Genomic DNA, 16,365 nt, shown 5'->3' on the forward strand with positions numbered 1-16,365 from the left:
TAATTCACAATATCTGTAATGACAATAAGCCATTTTTCTCTCCGCCAAATCCCCAACCCCCGACATCAAACAATATACGTCACGACCTGGGGGCAACTCTTCTAACTTGGGTGAATGATTGCCCACATTCATTTCGAATCGGTGTAAACTGCCTGCAGGAAGGGGGCGAGGAGACATGTGGCTGTGACATGACATAGTACCGACAATGAACACCGGGTTAACAAAAATGTTGACTCGTTATAGAGATGGGGGTAACTTCCACTCTCTTTTTATTGTAGTCCTGTGTAAGTGATTCGTCTTTTATATGGACTTTTACTACCATCTGTTCATGAAACCATCAAAGTGGTTGGGCATTCATTTACAGTTCATGCCCGAGTAGCCGATGTATCGATTGACGAGTAAATAAGTAATGGCTTTCTCTTGTCGACCTGTCAGCGACAGTTAATTATTACATCATTCCGATCTTTAATATCACAAAGTTCAAAGCTCTGCAACTACCCATACTGTAATCGTCGCTTGGAATGAGTTTAGTTTCTAGAAAATAGTAGGAATTCTCTGTATACAGGTTGATTGATACAACTGTACAGATTGAAGGAGGCAATAGAATACATTAAAATGAATATAGGTAAAATCTATTATAGATCTTGTAATTGAGTGCATGGTTAATTACGGAATGTGGCTGAAAATCTACGTAATTTTTTACAGCGCATCGTTGGCTTCTCTACGAATACACACATGCACTCGCTTTGAATAACGCTTCCACCGTAGGGGAGAGTCGGGTAGTATCGGACATCGGGTAATATCGGACAGTGAGTTTCTTTCATCTACCACACGATGATAGTACCTGATTGACATGATTACGTTTCTGTGATGTCGCATAGAGAAAAGTAACCATGTCATTCAGGTACTACCATATGGTGGTAGATGAAAGAAACGCACTGTCCGATACTACCCGATGTCCGATACTACCCGACTCTCCCCTATATAACCATACTACAGAACGTCCATACGACATACCTCCATAAGGTCAAAATGTCCATATTGTCAAAATGTCCATACGGTGAAAATGTCCATGCACTAAATGTCCATACGATAGAAAGCCCATATGATAAAACGTTCGTAAGGTGAAAATGTGCATAGTGTCAAACGCCAATAATGTCCAAGTTCAAAGGAAAATTCTGCTTGAAAAGAAGACAATAAATTTTATTCCATAACACGTACAAATAAGTATTATTAATCATCGGGAACCGAAGCCCCACTTTTAAGATGGTAACCAATAGTTTTAAGGTAGCTATATGATAATTTCTCCATCTTCTTTGTATCTGTTGTAGTTTCTCACAATCTGGAGGATTTGTCTTTGATGCATCAAATATGTTTTATACACCGGCTCTTTAATTTGTGTATGCCCCCTCTTTGTTGCAAAATTTGTCTCCAAAATTCATTTCCTTCGCGCTTTATAATAATAATAATAATAATAATAATAATAATAATAATAATAATAATGGTAATTCTTTATTTATACTGGCAGAGTTAAGGCCATAGGGCCTTCTCTTACACTCTACCAGGTCACAAAGTATACAAGCAGTTAAAATTTAACAAGAAGGTAAAGAACAGAATACTAACATATTACAAAATAATAATAATAATAATAATAATAATAATAATAATAATAATAATATCGACACTAAACAACATGAAAATAATACCATAATAGAAAAAAAGAAAGTAAAATACATTGGAATATTATGAAAGCAACTTATTTAGTACAAATGGTTATCCATTTTGAATCTTGCGTACACTACTTTTAACACTTGAATATAATTAATTGATTAACATAAATACGGACATGGAAATCCTACACACACAACCCAAGAACCAAAAACTCAACACACTAGAACAATACGAAATATACAAACACACCAAAACACACCCCGATCAAATTCTCAACACACAGATCAATTTCAGTACACACACACTATTCGACTCCACTCTTCAACACCTTTCAGCAATAAAACACACCCACTTAACAGGCAAAGAAGTTCGAGATGACGCCGTGATCTATTAGGCTCTGATGATGGTGCGTGAAGCACTGAAACAGCTGTAAGCCGGACAAATCTTACATAATTAACAAGAGTAAGTCCACTAGTTAATCAATTAATTACAAATGGTTAATATGGAAAAACTTAAGGAAGAATATAAACTGTATAAATCGTCAAATGGATGGATAATGTACAGGCAACGCTCTTCCTCTTGCCTTAACGCGGTTCAAGATGGACTTTGCTTCATCGGTACTATGTAAATGCCTATTTGTGCCATCCTGCAAAGCCCGAATGTTATCCAGGTTGCTGTTAGTTATCATTGCAGTATTACAAATTTTCTTTCCCTGCATATTCAATATATTTTTGTCCTATCTCTATTAAAGTCATGATGTTGGTACAGGTACCCACGAAAAGAAGGAAGTGGCTTATCCTTCTGTGATGGCACTAACTGAGGATTTCGTTCCATCTTCAAAAATTTCAGTTCTGGTTAGTGCTGTACTTGAAAATTTTTACGTAGATTACTATAACTAAATTGATCAATGGATACAGTGTACATTATAGAGCTGTGGACATTATGACTCTGGACATCAGAGTGAAGTGGACATTACAGAACTACGGACATTTTGACTCTGGACGATTTAACATGGACATTTTCAACGTGGACATTATTCCATGGACATTTTGATGTATGGACATTATAATCCTGGACTTTATCTCTGGTAACCTGAATAACAGCATTCCGTCCCTTGGTCACTTCAGTACGGTTGCCACACTTCCTTATAGCAGGGAATAACGACATGTATTAATATTTTTATTCCATTTGTAAGAAATTTGTCCATTTTATATTAAAACTACAAAGCCATATATTTTTCCTTATCAGTCTCTCTAATGATAAGAACAGCGCCGGGCATGAGAGCTGCTCCGTTCAACTGGCCAGAGCTGCTTTCGCTCCGCAGAGCACTTCAGTTCCAACTCGGAGTAAAATGTTCACACAGTGGCGAACTCACATTACAGCTACCTTCCCTACATTAATATAACAAGACCCACGGTTGCCTTAGTCATCGAACACCAAACGAACGAGTCTTCTCGAATTTACCTGCACTGCCGAGGAGACCTTTGAGGAGACCGAAACATAGATGGGAGGATAGTATTAAAATGGATTTGAGGAAGGTGAGTTATGATGGTAGGGACTGGATTAATCTTGCTCAATATAGAGACCGATGGCAGGCTTATGTGAGGGCGACAATGAATCTCCGGGTTCCTTAAAAGCCATTTGTAAGTAAGTAAGTATGATGGAACTTGTAAAGTTTTCCGTAAATTTGGAGACACTGCGAGCTATCAACGCGGAACTTAAAATCTGAGATTGTGTTAAGGTTTCAACATCAGAATTCTGTCACAAGTAGGCTACCTAAAGGTCTTCACCAGTGTTTTTGGATCAGACCAACTTAAGGAATGCAACAGAATAAAACATCTTGTCTACAGTGACAAGAACTTGATGATGGAGTCTTAAGTATTTTCGTAATTTCGCATACCTAATAAGACTGAAAATTCTTTACTACGTACAACATATCGATGGCCCAGAACCAGAATGTTCGAAGTCCATTTTACTATTTTTTTTTTTTTCAGAAAATCTATTTTAAGCTCCTGACATTCAAAGCTTCATGAAACAATTTGGAATAGCTTCATAGCAACCTTATGAAGGGGAATATTTACAATTTTGTTCGATTCATATATGCAGACGAGAACTGGAACAGAATGAAACACAGATTCCTTTTTTATAAAAAGTTGGACTTAGAACAGTGTGGTTCTCAGCCATCGATATGCGAAGAAGGTACGAGTATCTAGTACGTTGACAGATTCCAGGTAGTTATGTTCTATCGGCTTAATGACGGTAGCGCGGAGCGCCTGTCCCGAGGAAGCTGAGCAGTAAAGCAGTGGTGCATATTCAAGCCTGTACGGGCAAGCGCACACCACGGACAGATTGCTCTGCCCGTGGCTCATATCTCTTCCCCTACAAGGATGCACCGAAAAAAGGGGAAGCGATGCAAGGATTGTCCATGCACAAGTGAGATAGAGTAGGAAATTTATCTGCAGAGTTGTAGCTGCAAATAATTTATCTTTCACATTACTACACTATTGAAATGGACGTATAATAACCACTTTCTTAGCTTTACAATTCCTTGAGTTATGAAATGTATCCGAAGATTCTTAAATTATATATATTATATTATATATTATATATAATTATATTATATTATTACGATTTTCAGCAGCACATACGATTTTCAGCTGTACAAGTAATGAGCCTAACAAAGCTAAGAATAAAGGTCAAGCTGTTCATATGGCATGTGCACTATACTTAGATTTGATTCTTGAAATAATACTTTACGAGACGTAAATGCTAATGTTAGACGAAAATCGAAGAAGCAATTCTGTCGGAATTACATCTTAAAAGGTTTATTTTCGCATAACACTATCGCTATTATAAAGACAATTATGTTATATTTCAGCAGTTTGAGAAATTTTATACGTGGACGCAGTTATTTTCAAACAATTCGTTTGATATTGAAAATTACAAGTAGGCCTAACTTTTGGTTAGTTATTCGAAATCGCATATATAATATCTTCTGCTGTGAAAGATCTTTATTGCATTTATTAGAAACGTAAAGAAAAGTGTAAAGAATTCATGTAACTCGATTTCATTTTGTCCTTTAGTCAATGCTACCTTACCACAATATACACTGGAGCCAGGAGCACGCGGAGTAATCGAAGATCGTTCATGCACTGTTTCTTATGGATCTCAGAAATAAAAGGTGGAGTGGAACTTGTCTGCGTAGGGAAGCGTGCGTGGACTTGACTTACGTCGGCGCAGGACCACTCGTCCAACAGGTTTTGTTAGGTAGAGGTTGGGACTGGTCTGCATAGGAATTCTTTGTATACTATGCAGTCGGGAAATGAACCATTTTCAGTTTCAGACAGAATCGTATTTAGATATATTGTTTTAGCCTTTACTTAAGTACTAACATTAGTGGAGTCTATATCTGTGGAGTAACGGTTAGCGTGTCTGACCGCGAAAACAAGGTGGCCCGGGTTTGAATCCTAGTTGAGGCAAATTACCTGGTTAAGATTTCTTCCGGAGTTTTCTGTGAACCCAATATGAGCAATGCTGGGTAACTATCGGTGCTGAACTCCGGACTCATTTCACCGGTATTATTACCTTCATTTCATTCCTATGCCAAATAACCTGAGATGTTGATACAGCGAGCGTCGTGAAATAACTCACAAAAATATTCGTGGAAACAGCAAGAACTTACAAATCAGTTAAAAAAAGTTGTTAAAATATATAATAATAATAATAATAATAATAATAATAATAATAATAATAATAATAATAATAATAATAATGGCTTTATTTAACCTGGCAGACTTAAGGCCGTAAGGCCTTCTCTTACACTCAACCAGGAATAAAACTTGCTTACATAGTTGAACAACAACTGGATCGGAATTATGTAATTACATATTGATACGATTTCGGTACATAATGAGATCAAAAGAGGTAGTTGCATAAAAATTTACCTGATAAAATAAAAATAAACATAGTGGAATACATATTAATGTTGTTAGAATCAAATAAGAATCACACAAAAACAGAAGCCGATAAGTCAATAAAAAATGTACACATTACAAATAAAAATAAACACATTGGAATACATATTAGTATTAGATTACAAGAAAGTAATCCAACAATCCAACCAACAACTGAATAAAAAGTACACAATAAAATGAGATGAGCCAGACCCAACCATCCGAGGTCAACAAAGAAAAACAACAAATTTATGAGCCTACTATTCCGTATTTTCGAGAAAAATATCAGATGGAAGGCACCTGGGAAGTACATGGTTTAATGATCGGAGCGAGGGGCACCATCCCACGATCAACTGTAAACACTATCAAAACATTTGGAATCCATGACATCATTCCAAAAATAATTACTTCAACCATTAAAGGGTCTGTGGCAATTCTGAAAAATCATTTATACGGAATATCATAATACCCCCCCCCCTTTTCTATTCGTTAGTGTGTGATTGTTACAAATATATGTACAAATTTATTATTTCTTAAACTTAAGCTCCTAGTTCACATTTAAATTTGGCTCATCTATCTTACTGTAATCATTACTATTCTTATATGTGTGTTATTCTGTGTTTTTGGCAACCCAGGATGCCTGGGCAGACTATTTCTTGAAATAAATTATATATATAAAAGAAAACACAGTAGGATACGTATTGGTGTTACGTGATAAATAAACACAATTTACAGGATTACACAATAAAAATAAGAAACAAAAATAAATACAGTGGAACACATTCCATTAAATATTTACAACGCGTTAGGTCTGGCAACTCATCATAAGATATTTTTCTATTTTACATTTAAAAGAAATTAAAGTTCGGCAGCACTTGACTTCAGGCGGCAGAGAATTCCAGTGACGAGAAGTAGCAACAGTGAAAGATGAAGAATAAAGAGATGATGTGTGGAGTGGTATTTCTACAGTGTTATCATATTGTGACGGAGTATTTAAGTTACGATAACGAGAAAGATTGTGGAATCGGACAAATAAGTAAGAGGGAGCAGAGGTGTGCAAAATTCGGTATAAGAGAGAAAGGGAATGTAACTTTCTCCTCTCATTTAACCTGAGCCATGATAATTTATCGAAAGAAGGCGAAATGTGATCGTAGTAGCGGACATTACAAATGAAGTGAACACACGCATTATGAACACGTTGCAGTTTATGGGATAAATCCGGTGATAAAAAAACCAGCGAATGAAGAATGCCAGCAAAATTCAACAATATACCTGAAGTAAAATGAAAACAATACACTTCAACAGTGCAGGACAACAAACTACTATATTTTTAGTCCACAATTCAAGAGACAGGTACCAGCCCAAAAAATAAAAACTATGCACATGAATTAAAATCGAAGCGAATCCAAACCAAAACTTGATAATAATGATTATGAAGATGATGATGATGATGATGATGATGATTATTATTATTATTATTATTATTATTATTATTATTATTAAGAATTTAACTGCAGTGCTTTAAGCAAAAATTCGACATGAATTGTTGTAAAAATAACTTGGTGTTAAATTGGAACTAAATAGGAAAGCGTACTATAATTGATTAGTTTCGGTTTTACTGTTAGCCATCTTCAGAACAAGTCCTAGCAGTGAAGTCGAAATTAGTGAACTAAGGTAAATTTTCCATCATAGTTTCAATTTAACACAAGAAAGTTATTTCTATCAAAAATCTTTAGTGGTAAAAGTGTTGAAAGTATGTAATAAAGATGTATAATATTTCTTAAATAGTTATTAAATACTGTATATTATAATTTTTTCATTCGATCAAGATAATTATATCAGTCCTTCAAAGATTCTCCAAATATTTGCTGCTTCAAGTACGAGATGTGTCACGGAAAAAGACTCATTCTAAATTTAAAATTCCATTCCACCGCTACGGAAGGAATTCTACACATCAGGCATAGTATGTGCTGAGAAAGGAACTTTTGTAGAAGCTTTCGTAAAAAAAGAAAAGCTGATAAAGGATTCAGTACTTGAAATTCGTGACAGATTCGGAGCGACGCAGTGCCTATGAAGAGCGTAAAGAACGGCTAACAGTAAGATAGAAGCCTTGCTTAAGCTGTCTCTGCCGAGAAAGTGAGTTTCAGGTAAATCACAGTTTCTCTATACGCCGCGCTTCAAGGAGACTTGACACAGAATGTAGATCTACTGTTGTTACCCTTTGGGACTTGGGGGCTGGTTACAAAAACTTGCGTACCATCCTCCAGTACAGTACAGTACAGGTCCCCTCAAAACCAGATACAAGTCCGTATACAGAGATACCTAATTGCATAGATTTTCAAGGGGCAATTTCTCGTGATAGAAATTGGGTCGATCAGAATTGAAGAGTGATTTTCCAAACGATGCTGTCATTTATAAAAAAATATATTTTATACATATTGATAACACAACTTTTAACACTGTATCATACATATTCCGAAATTATATTTTATTTTATATGTTAACGTTATTATTTACCACACATCTATAAAGCAATACACTTGAAACTTTCCAAATGATTATTATTTAATGTACCGAAGTACATATGATATTTCCATGCAGATATGCTGCGTCATCATACGATGAAAGAGTAATGGAACGGAGAAAAATCCTCTCCGGCGCCGGGATTTGAACCCGGGTTTTCAGCTCTACGTGCTGATGCTTTATCCACTAAGCCACACCGGATACCCATCCCGGCGTCCGACAGAATCGTCTCAGTTTAAGTTCCAACTCTTGGGTTCCCTCTAGTGGCCGCGTAAATCATGTCGTGATTTAAGACGGAGCTTATTCCGTCGGATCCCGGCCAACTAGTCACTCATAACGAGTGCACCCCAGCACATGTGTGAACTTCAGTCCTACGTTCATAGACATCTATGACGTAGTGCAGAGGGCGGCCACTAGAGGGAACCCAAGAGTTGGAACTTAAACCGAGACGAATCTGTCCGACGCCGGGGTGGGTATCCGGTGTGGCTTAGTAGATAAAGCATCAGCACGTAGAGATGATAACCCGGGTTCAAATCCCGGTGCCGGAGAGAATTCTTTTCCGTTCCATTACTCTTTCATCGTATTTCCAAATGATGTTATGTTCCGTATTATTCCCATTCTGTCGAGATGAAATTAGTAAAAGCTTTAAAATGTTGAACGCACCTAGACAGCTTGAAAACTATGATATAAGATTGGAATTAGGAATAAAATTTCTCTACTCACAAATAGAAGATTGCAGAATGAAATGGTTTGAGCATTTGTAGATAAAGCAAAATCACAGATATCCAAAACGAATGTGGCAGAAAAGACAAAAAGACCCTGGCAGACCTATAAAACGGCAAACTTTTAAACCGCAATAGACTGTTGTTGATTATAGTGATGATAATAATGATAGTGACGACGATGATGATGTTGATGTTGAAGAAGAAGAAGAAAACGACGACGATGATAATATTATAATATTATAGATTCTGTTATTTGACACACTGTTGTGTAGCATTAGCTATAAACATATTTCTTTGTGATGTGATATTAAAAAGATTATTATTAAGACATTTATTTATTCTTATTAATTTCATAGAGTTATAAGCCTATACAGGGTTGTTTTCGATCTCTGATAACGAATTTGAATCACATAATGAGCGTCAGGAATCACACCGACAGCTGATTTGCGGCGAGAGGTGACAGAGCAGTAGTGAGTGATTTCATAATCAGAGTGCACGGTGTATCACAGTAGCAATACCCAAGAAAATCGAGCTTTTTTTTGGGAGAGTTACATACAACCCTTTCCGATGCCAAGTCCAATTACTTGAAAATCCTAGGATCCTGCAAAAAAAGTAGTTTCGTTATTTCTAAGACAGGCATCTTGTGTGTACCTAATAAGGCTGGCAAAGCTCGGATGAGATTAATTCCAGAGTGGAAAAAAGCAAGCAAAGCCACTCCTCGTCACAAGTCGCCGCACCCCACGAGATGATACAAATTAATTGCAGGCTATAACAATGGGAGATATGACACACTGATAGTGACAACTGTTGGAGAAAATTCTTAAAAGCAACATCTCGCAGTACATTCTAAGCGCTGGGTGATGTCAGAAGACGTTAGAATTAAAGTAAGAACGGACGCTGGTATAGGATAAACTACAAAAGTTGAACATAAATCTGATAGGCTATAACTGATGTGTTGTAGCTGGAGTCTAAAAAATAAATGTAATGCAGGCGCAGTAGGTACCACCCATTTCCAGTCTAATAGCCATTACCGTGCGAGATGTGTACATTATTATTGAACATTCTGTGTATTTATAATGTATTCAGATTACTAATGAATCTATTTTCATACCAATGATATTTCACTGTTGTCCTTCATACCAATGTCTGGAATTTAGTAATACTGCAAAGAACAAAAGTGAGGTAGACGCTGACCATTTTTGCGTGCATTATTTAGTTCAACTGTATTGTAACTATCAATGTAACCTCCTTTTATGCCTTAACGTTTCTCCCTTTCACAGTCGTGATACTTAAGAACCTAATATAAACCACTACAAGCGCCAATGATTTCATATTTGCTTTTTACTCTACCGATACAGTATGTTCTGTAAGTCGCCAAAAGTTTTATCGTATATTTTTTCAGAGGCGGTGATGTTGTGTTCCTGAATTGTAGGTCTATTGATATTTTGTCACACAGAGGCGTGGAGAAGGCTTAACACTTACTACTAGTTACACAACGACATGCAAATCACTGGCAGAATTGGGTTAGCAGCAGATGGACTATTGATAACAATGAGTGCGCCTTGTTTATCCTTGTACTACCGCATCACGGGAATTCGAATTTGTCACAAGAATAACTCATTTGCCTATTTTTGCTATATTCCAAATGAGCCGCAACCTGACGGCTTATTGTGCTTATCGGTGGAGTTGGTGATAGCGAGATGGTATCTAAACTCAGATCTCAAGTCCACTTCATTACCGCCTGAACTATGTCGATGACTCACTTACTTGTTGTAAGAAAACTACAGTCGACTTAGGCCTGGTTTTATAATACGGTTAAACTAAAGATTATGTTAAACGTAAGTTAAACCTAATCGTGAGTTTAACTCAACGTGCCGTATTATAGAGTCTCGGTTAAGTTAAACCATAGTGGAATACGATTGGTATTACTCCTAGGAAAGAAAAGAAGACGATTGCAACTGTTTAATTATTTAATTATTGATTTAAAATAGCCGACGCTCGTGGATTTTTTTATTTTAGTTGGTTATTTAACGACGCTGTATCAACTACTAGGTTATTTAGTGTCGATGAGATTGGTGATAGCGAGATGATATTTGGCGAGATGAGGCCGAGGATTCGCCAGAGATTACCTTGTATTCACATTACGGTTGGGGAAAACCTCGGAAAAAACCCAACCAGGTAATCAGCCCAAGCAACTTCAGATCAGCAGGCAAGCGCCTTAACCGACTGAGCCACGCCGGTGGCTACACTCGTGGAGAATCTTCATAAAGAAACATCTTTGTTCTTCGGTATCAGAGAGAGTATCATAATAAGACCTAAAGAGGACCAATACCGCGTACTTTAGTATGCTTGTCAGACTTAACCTCAAATAGAGTAGTTTCTTAAGGCTGGCTACCAGCAGCGTTATACTCCCAAACACAATGCAACCAAACTAACTTTGCATGACCATCCGCGACGTAACTCCATACCGAATCAAATGAGTAATGAAGTAATGATATTAGTGTGCGTATTTATATGTTTTCTAGAATATTTATGAAACAGAATTCAGTCAAAAAATAAAATTATTTTATGAGTGTAGTAAAATTATGTAATATTATTAGGAAAAATAGCGCAGCGCAACTAGTAACTGATGCAGATATTCAACAGAATGTTTTCAAAAATAAAAAAGAAATCATTTATCTTTTCAAACCGTAAAACATATTTTTGGACTTTCTCATTTTTCTGTTGCATGTTGTATCCGTGTTTCAATTTTTCGAAACAAAGTTAGGACTATAAGCTTAATTCTGAAGTTAATATTTGAGGAGAAAAATTCGCTCCGGCTCCGGGGATCGAACCCGGGTCCTTGGTTCTACATACCAAGCGCTCTGACCACTGAGCTACGCCGAATTCAATCCACAGCAGCGGATCGAAACTTCCTCCTTCAGTGTTTCCCTTTGTGGCCTGACTCCAAGTTAGGCATATATGTTGACGTATATGTCTAGTGTCAACTGCCATTATACTAGGAGCGCACTCAGTTGAGCGACTTATTTGGCCGGGATTACTATTCTGTAGGACAAATTACTAAATCCATACTAATTCTGAAGGTTAGGACTGTCTGTTTCCAAAATCTCAATCTGTTTTAAAACTTAAGTTCATTTATGTATATTTCAAAGTGGTGCACTCTATTTCGAAAAATTCTTGGCCGCCGTGGTCATTCAGTAATATTGAGCATTCACTTATCGTCACTCATAAGTTCTTGGAAAACATCTGCAATATCCATGTGTATTGCGGGAATCGCCATCTTGCATTGTTAAGCTTTGAACTGCAGTTTAAACGGACAAGAACTGCTGATCAAGTTAAACTCAAGTTAACTCAAGATTAGCTGGTAGTTAAGGTTTATAATATGAAATAGAGCGAAAAACTTCAGTTTAAACTGAACGTAAGGTTTAAACGGCGTTTATAATACCGGCCCTTAACCATTACCGATATAATGCTGACTACAGGAGTGCCGTTTCCAGATAATTGAGTCACTAACTGTCAGTCTTATATTATAAATTTATCTTCTCACCATTCGTGAGCTGCCACAAGGGACAAAGAGTACTTAACCATCGAAATTTTTACAAGTTCATTGAATCATTGATTTTGTTTTAACAATGAAACTCCTACAAGTACATAGCTGCAAATAATTTTTTTGAGATTAGTGGAAATTTTACCTATTTTTAGAGAGGTAAGTGTTACAAAAAAGTAAAGAATGCTACTGGACTTAGTTTGATTTCTAATATAGGTGATTCTTCAGGAGAGCAATTGATCCTTTCAATGCAGCTAAGGTTACAAGGAGGCGGAAGATGACGGAAAGACAAAATTTTTCTAGCCTGTACATAGAAATCTCAGTCTATCAGGTGATGCCATAATTTGTTTCCAAAAATGATAACGGGTACTAAATAAATTAATGACAAATAAAATTTTACGAAGTTATTCTGCAGTTTACAAATCCTTGTGAGTGACTGTAGACAGTTTATGTCTTGCGGCAGGATTCGTGAGCATAGAGAACCCAAGATACACACAGAGATACCAACGAATACTGGACTACAAGCTGTCACACTGTTTGTTTTGTCCACCAACAAGAGATGAGCGTGTGTGTGTGTGTGTGTGTGTGTGTGTGTGTATGTGTGTGTGTGTGTTTGTTTGTGATACAGCGGTACTTGAAATTCTCCATCTCGGGTCCTGGGGGATATACTCTCCCTCCAACAGTTGCAGAATACTGTAGTCTAACATTGTCATCTCCCCTGGAAGAGCTCTCAGTCACTAGAGAACGATAGGGGTCTCAGTTTCCAGATCTGGTTGTAAACGAAAAGAAAGTGTATGAAGCATTCCCAACCGATTCTCTTTTTCTCAAGTGTTAGCACTTGAGTTAAATAGACTCCAACAACTCTGATCATTTCTCGGATACACTGAGATATAAACTCACGTTGAAGTAACTTTTAGTTTCTCAAGGACCATACTGCTCATCTTCATTTCCCAAGTGCACATAAAGAAGGATAAACATTCTGCATGAGTCAACAATATTTGTAAGTTTCCTATAATAACATGTAGGCCTATGTAAATGGTACAATTTTTTTAAACTAACTTGGCACTCCTTTAACAGCGTTCATAATATAATCCTTGGCGCCACAGCCTTTGAAGGGACCAGACCAACCAGCCGGCTGCTAGCCTCACGTTCAAATGCCGAAGCAGAGGTGGACGATCATCCAACCAGAATGGAGGTATCGTGTGGTTAGCGTGATGATCTCCCGTTATAGCTGGCTTTCGCAAACGGATTTGGCTACCTATCGTAGCTCCCCAAGTGCATCTCGAAGCTGGGTGGGCACCGGCCCCATACACTGGCCGAAATTTCATGAGAAAATTTCTTCCCCCATGAGGACTCGAACCAGTGCGCATTCCGTAACGCGAGTCCTAGGCAGGATGCCTTAGACCACGACGCCACGGCGCGGGACAACAGCGTTCATAATAACATCAACAATGGCGGTTCGATACTTAGATCTAAAAACTGGTGGCAGAAGAAAGTTTTAAGGATACCCTGAGGTGAAATTTAAATTTTCTTAACCGTTTGTTCTGCACTTTGAAAATATGTACAGATACATGCTGTTTATAAATACCCTCTGTACTGAGACGTCACAAAGCATATTGCATACGTCTACCGTGTGAGATGTTGGACGTGAATAAGAATTTGACCAATATGGCACAGTGGAAACGAGCAGAAATAAATCAAAGATGGATAAAAAAAAATTAGTATATAATAAAATATAATTAATAGAAAAAGTATAAATATAACATGTAATACAATAATAATTAAATAAACAATAATTAAGGTAAATGATTATAAGTGACAAGAACGTAATAACGGCCAATGTCCACAGAACTTTCTTGAAGGTACATTCAAACTGTGCCAAATACAATACAAAAATCTTACTATCGGCTTGTAATCAAGACAGATATAACCTTGTTCAGTATTACAATAATTTTGATGTTGAATCGATAAACGGGAAGAGAAGGCTTTCTATCAATTTATAGTAGGGGAAACTGTCCTAAAATGATATACTCAGGTAAAATGGCATACCTTAGGTTTCTCAATACTTGTGCACGAGACAGAATTCCTTTGAACTGGGTTATGTTCATATATTGGTTACAGAGAACCTCCATAAATTGCGTTGATTTTTCGTGAAAAATCTTACTTGTGTGCTTAAATCAGTGAAAATCTTGTTGTCGAACTTTGGAGTGACATTTCTTTGGTGGCATTTTACATAGACTTAAAGAAATCAAACACATTTTTTATACATGAGGCATGTAACTACTTTCGTTCTGACTTTTTTGACGTATTTTGTAACCTTCAAATCCATGTGAGCGTTGCCTGTACCTCCATATGTTGAAAGCTACCAGTCAGGGTAAAATAACATACCATCTGTAAGGATAAAATGACACACTATGTCATTTTACCCGAATTGAAAGTTTATGCGGTTTTAGGTGAAAAACACATCCATCCTACATGAACTTGGAAAGTTGATGAATCGGCACTATCCCTAACTGTTCAAACACCAAATAAAATCCTTCCAGCTCGAGGAAAAAAGCAAGTAGGGACTATAAAATTCACCAAGCGAGGTCAACAAGCAACAGTGTTGTAATATGAGCTCTCCTAAAAATTTTGTTCTGCCTGCTTTGATATTTGGAATGAAGAAGAGAAAACAATAACTTTTTTGATGAAGTTTCATATGGAACATTAGGACTAGTTAATGAACTGGATGGATGACCTTGTAGTTGTTTACACAATGGCTGAAGTGCTGAATATGCCAACATATCCAAAAACAAAGTACTTCTTCTGGTTGATGCTCATTTGAACCACAAACATATTGATATGTTGACATATGCCAGAGATAATGGTTTTATCCTCTGCACACATCACGCATCAACTTCACCTCTTAGATGAGAAATTATTTGGGTCTCTCAAATCGTATCAGAACCAGGTAGACTCCAAATAGTTGAGGATTTATCTTAGGAGAGCTGAGTGACCCTATACCAGATTGGTAGTTTATTTTCATTGGGCTACAGGAAAGCAGCCACTAGCCACAATGCTATTATTTGATTTGCACAAACAAAATTTGGCCTTTGAATAAATCCTCATACATTTCCTGATCATGTTTTAGTGCTGCAGGAATAACTGAATGGCTTATCATAAGAAGAAAGCCCAAAACCGGAAACTGCAAATGCCGAAGGCAATGCCCAACTGGAAGTACCTGCACTAATTCCTATAACTGCAGCTGGATCAGCTACACCAGTTAGTATCTTCAACAGCTGAATCATGTTCTTTGTGATGTTCTGTAAAGTATCTGCTGTAAATCTTTAAAGGAAACTACATCAAGCTTATTCGTGAGACCATATTACGTATTTCGACTTCCGTTTCTTCACAAATTGGGCATATCTATAGGAAAAGAGGCACAACGAGCACAAACTTTTTCTAGCAGCCCATACGAGGGGGAGTTATAAAGTTTTAATTATCACCTCGAAAAAATGAAGCTGCGACCATGAAACTTGGTGATGGTGTTAGTCCTTTTCTACGTATTCGCCCTTCAACGCGACACATTTTTCCCAACAATGGATGACTTGATGGAGGCCTTGGTTGTAGAAGTCTGCATTTTGGCTGTTCAGGAAACGTTCCACCTCAAAAATCACCTCGTCGTCATTCTGGAAATGTCTCCCACGCAATGGTTTCTTCATCCGAGGAAAGAGGAAGAAGTCACTGGGTGCCATATCAGGAGAATACGGGGGGTGAGGCAAAATTTGATAGCCTAAAGAAGCAGCATGTGTGACTGGCGAAGACCCAACCATCATCGAGCAAGGTGATGCTGAGTGTTTTTTGGGACATCCAAGGTGTGGTGCTGACAGATTATGCTCAGAAGGGGCAAACCATCACAGGATCATACTACCGAAATCTCCTGACGAGGTTACGGGAGGCTATCAAG

At 37.3% G+C, this 16,365-nt stretch overlaps 1 long non-coding RNA gene across 1 annotated transcript in view; it reads right to left on the reverse strand.

Moving 5' to 3' along the window:
* Positions 1–16,365, reverse strand: part of LOC138710080 (uncharacterized) — a 312,642-nt gene that overhangs the window by 20,786 nt on the left and 275,491 nt on the right. The window lies entirely within an intron of this gene.

Source organism: Periplaneta americana, chromosome 12 (assembly GCF_040183065.1).
Source record: "Periplaneta americana isolate PAMFEO1 chromosome 12, P.americana_PAMFEO1_priV1, whole genome shotgun sequence".
NCBI classification, from domain to species: domain Eukaryota; kingdom Metazoa; phylum Arthropoda; class Insecta; order Blattodea; family Blattidae; genus Periplaneta; species Periplaneta americana.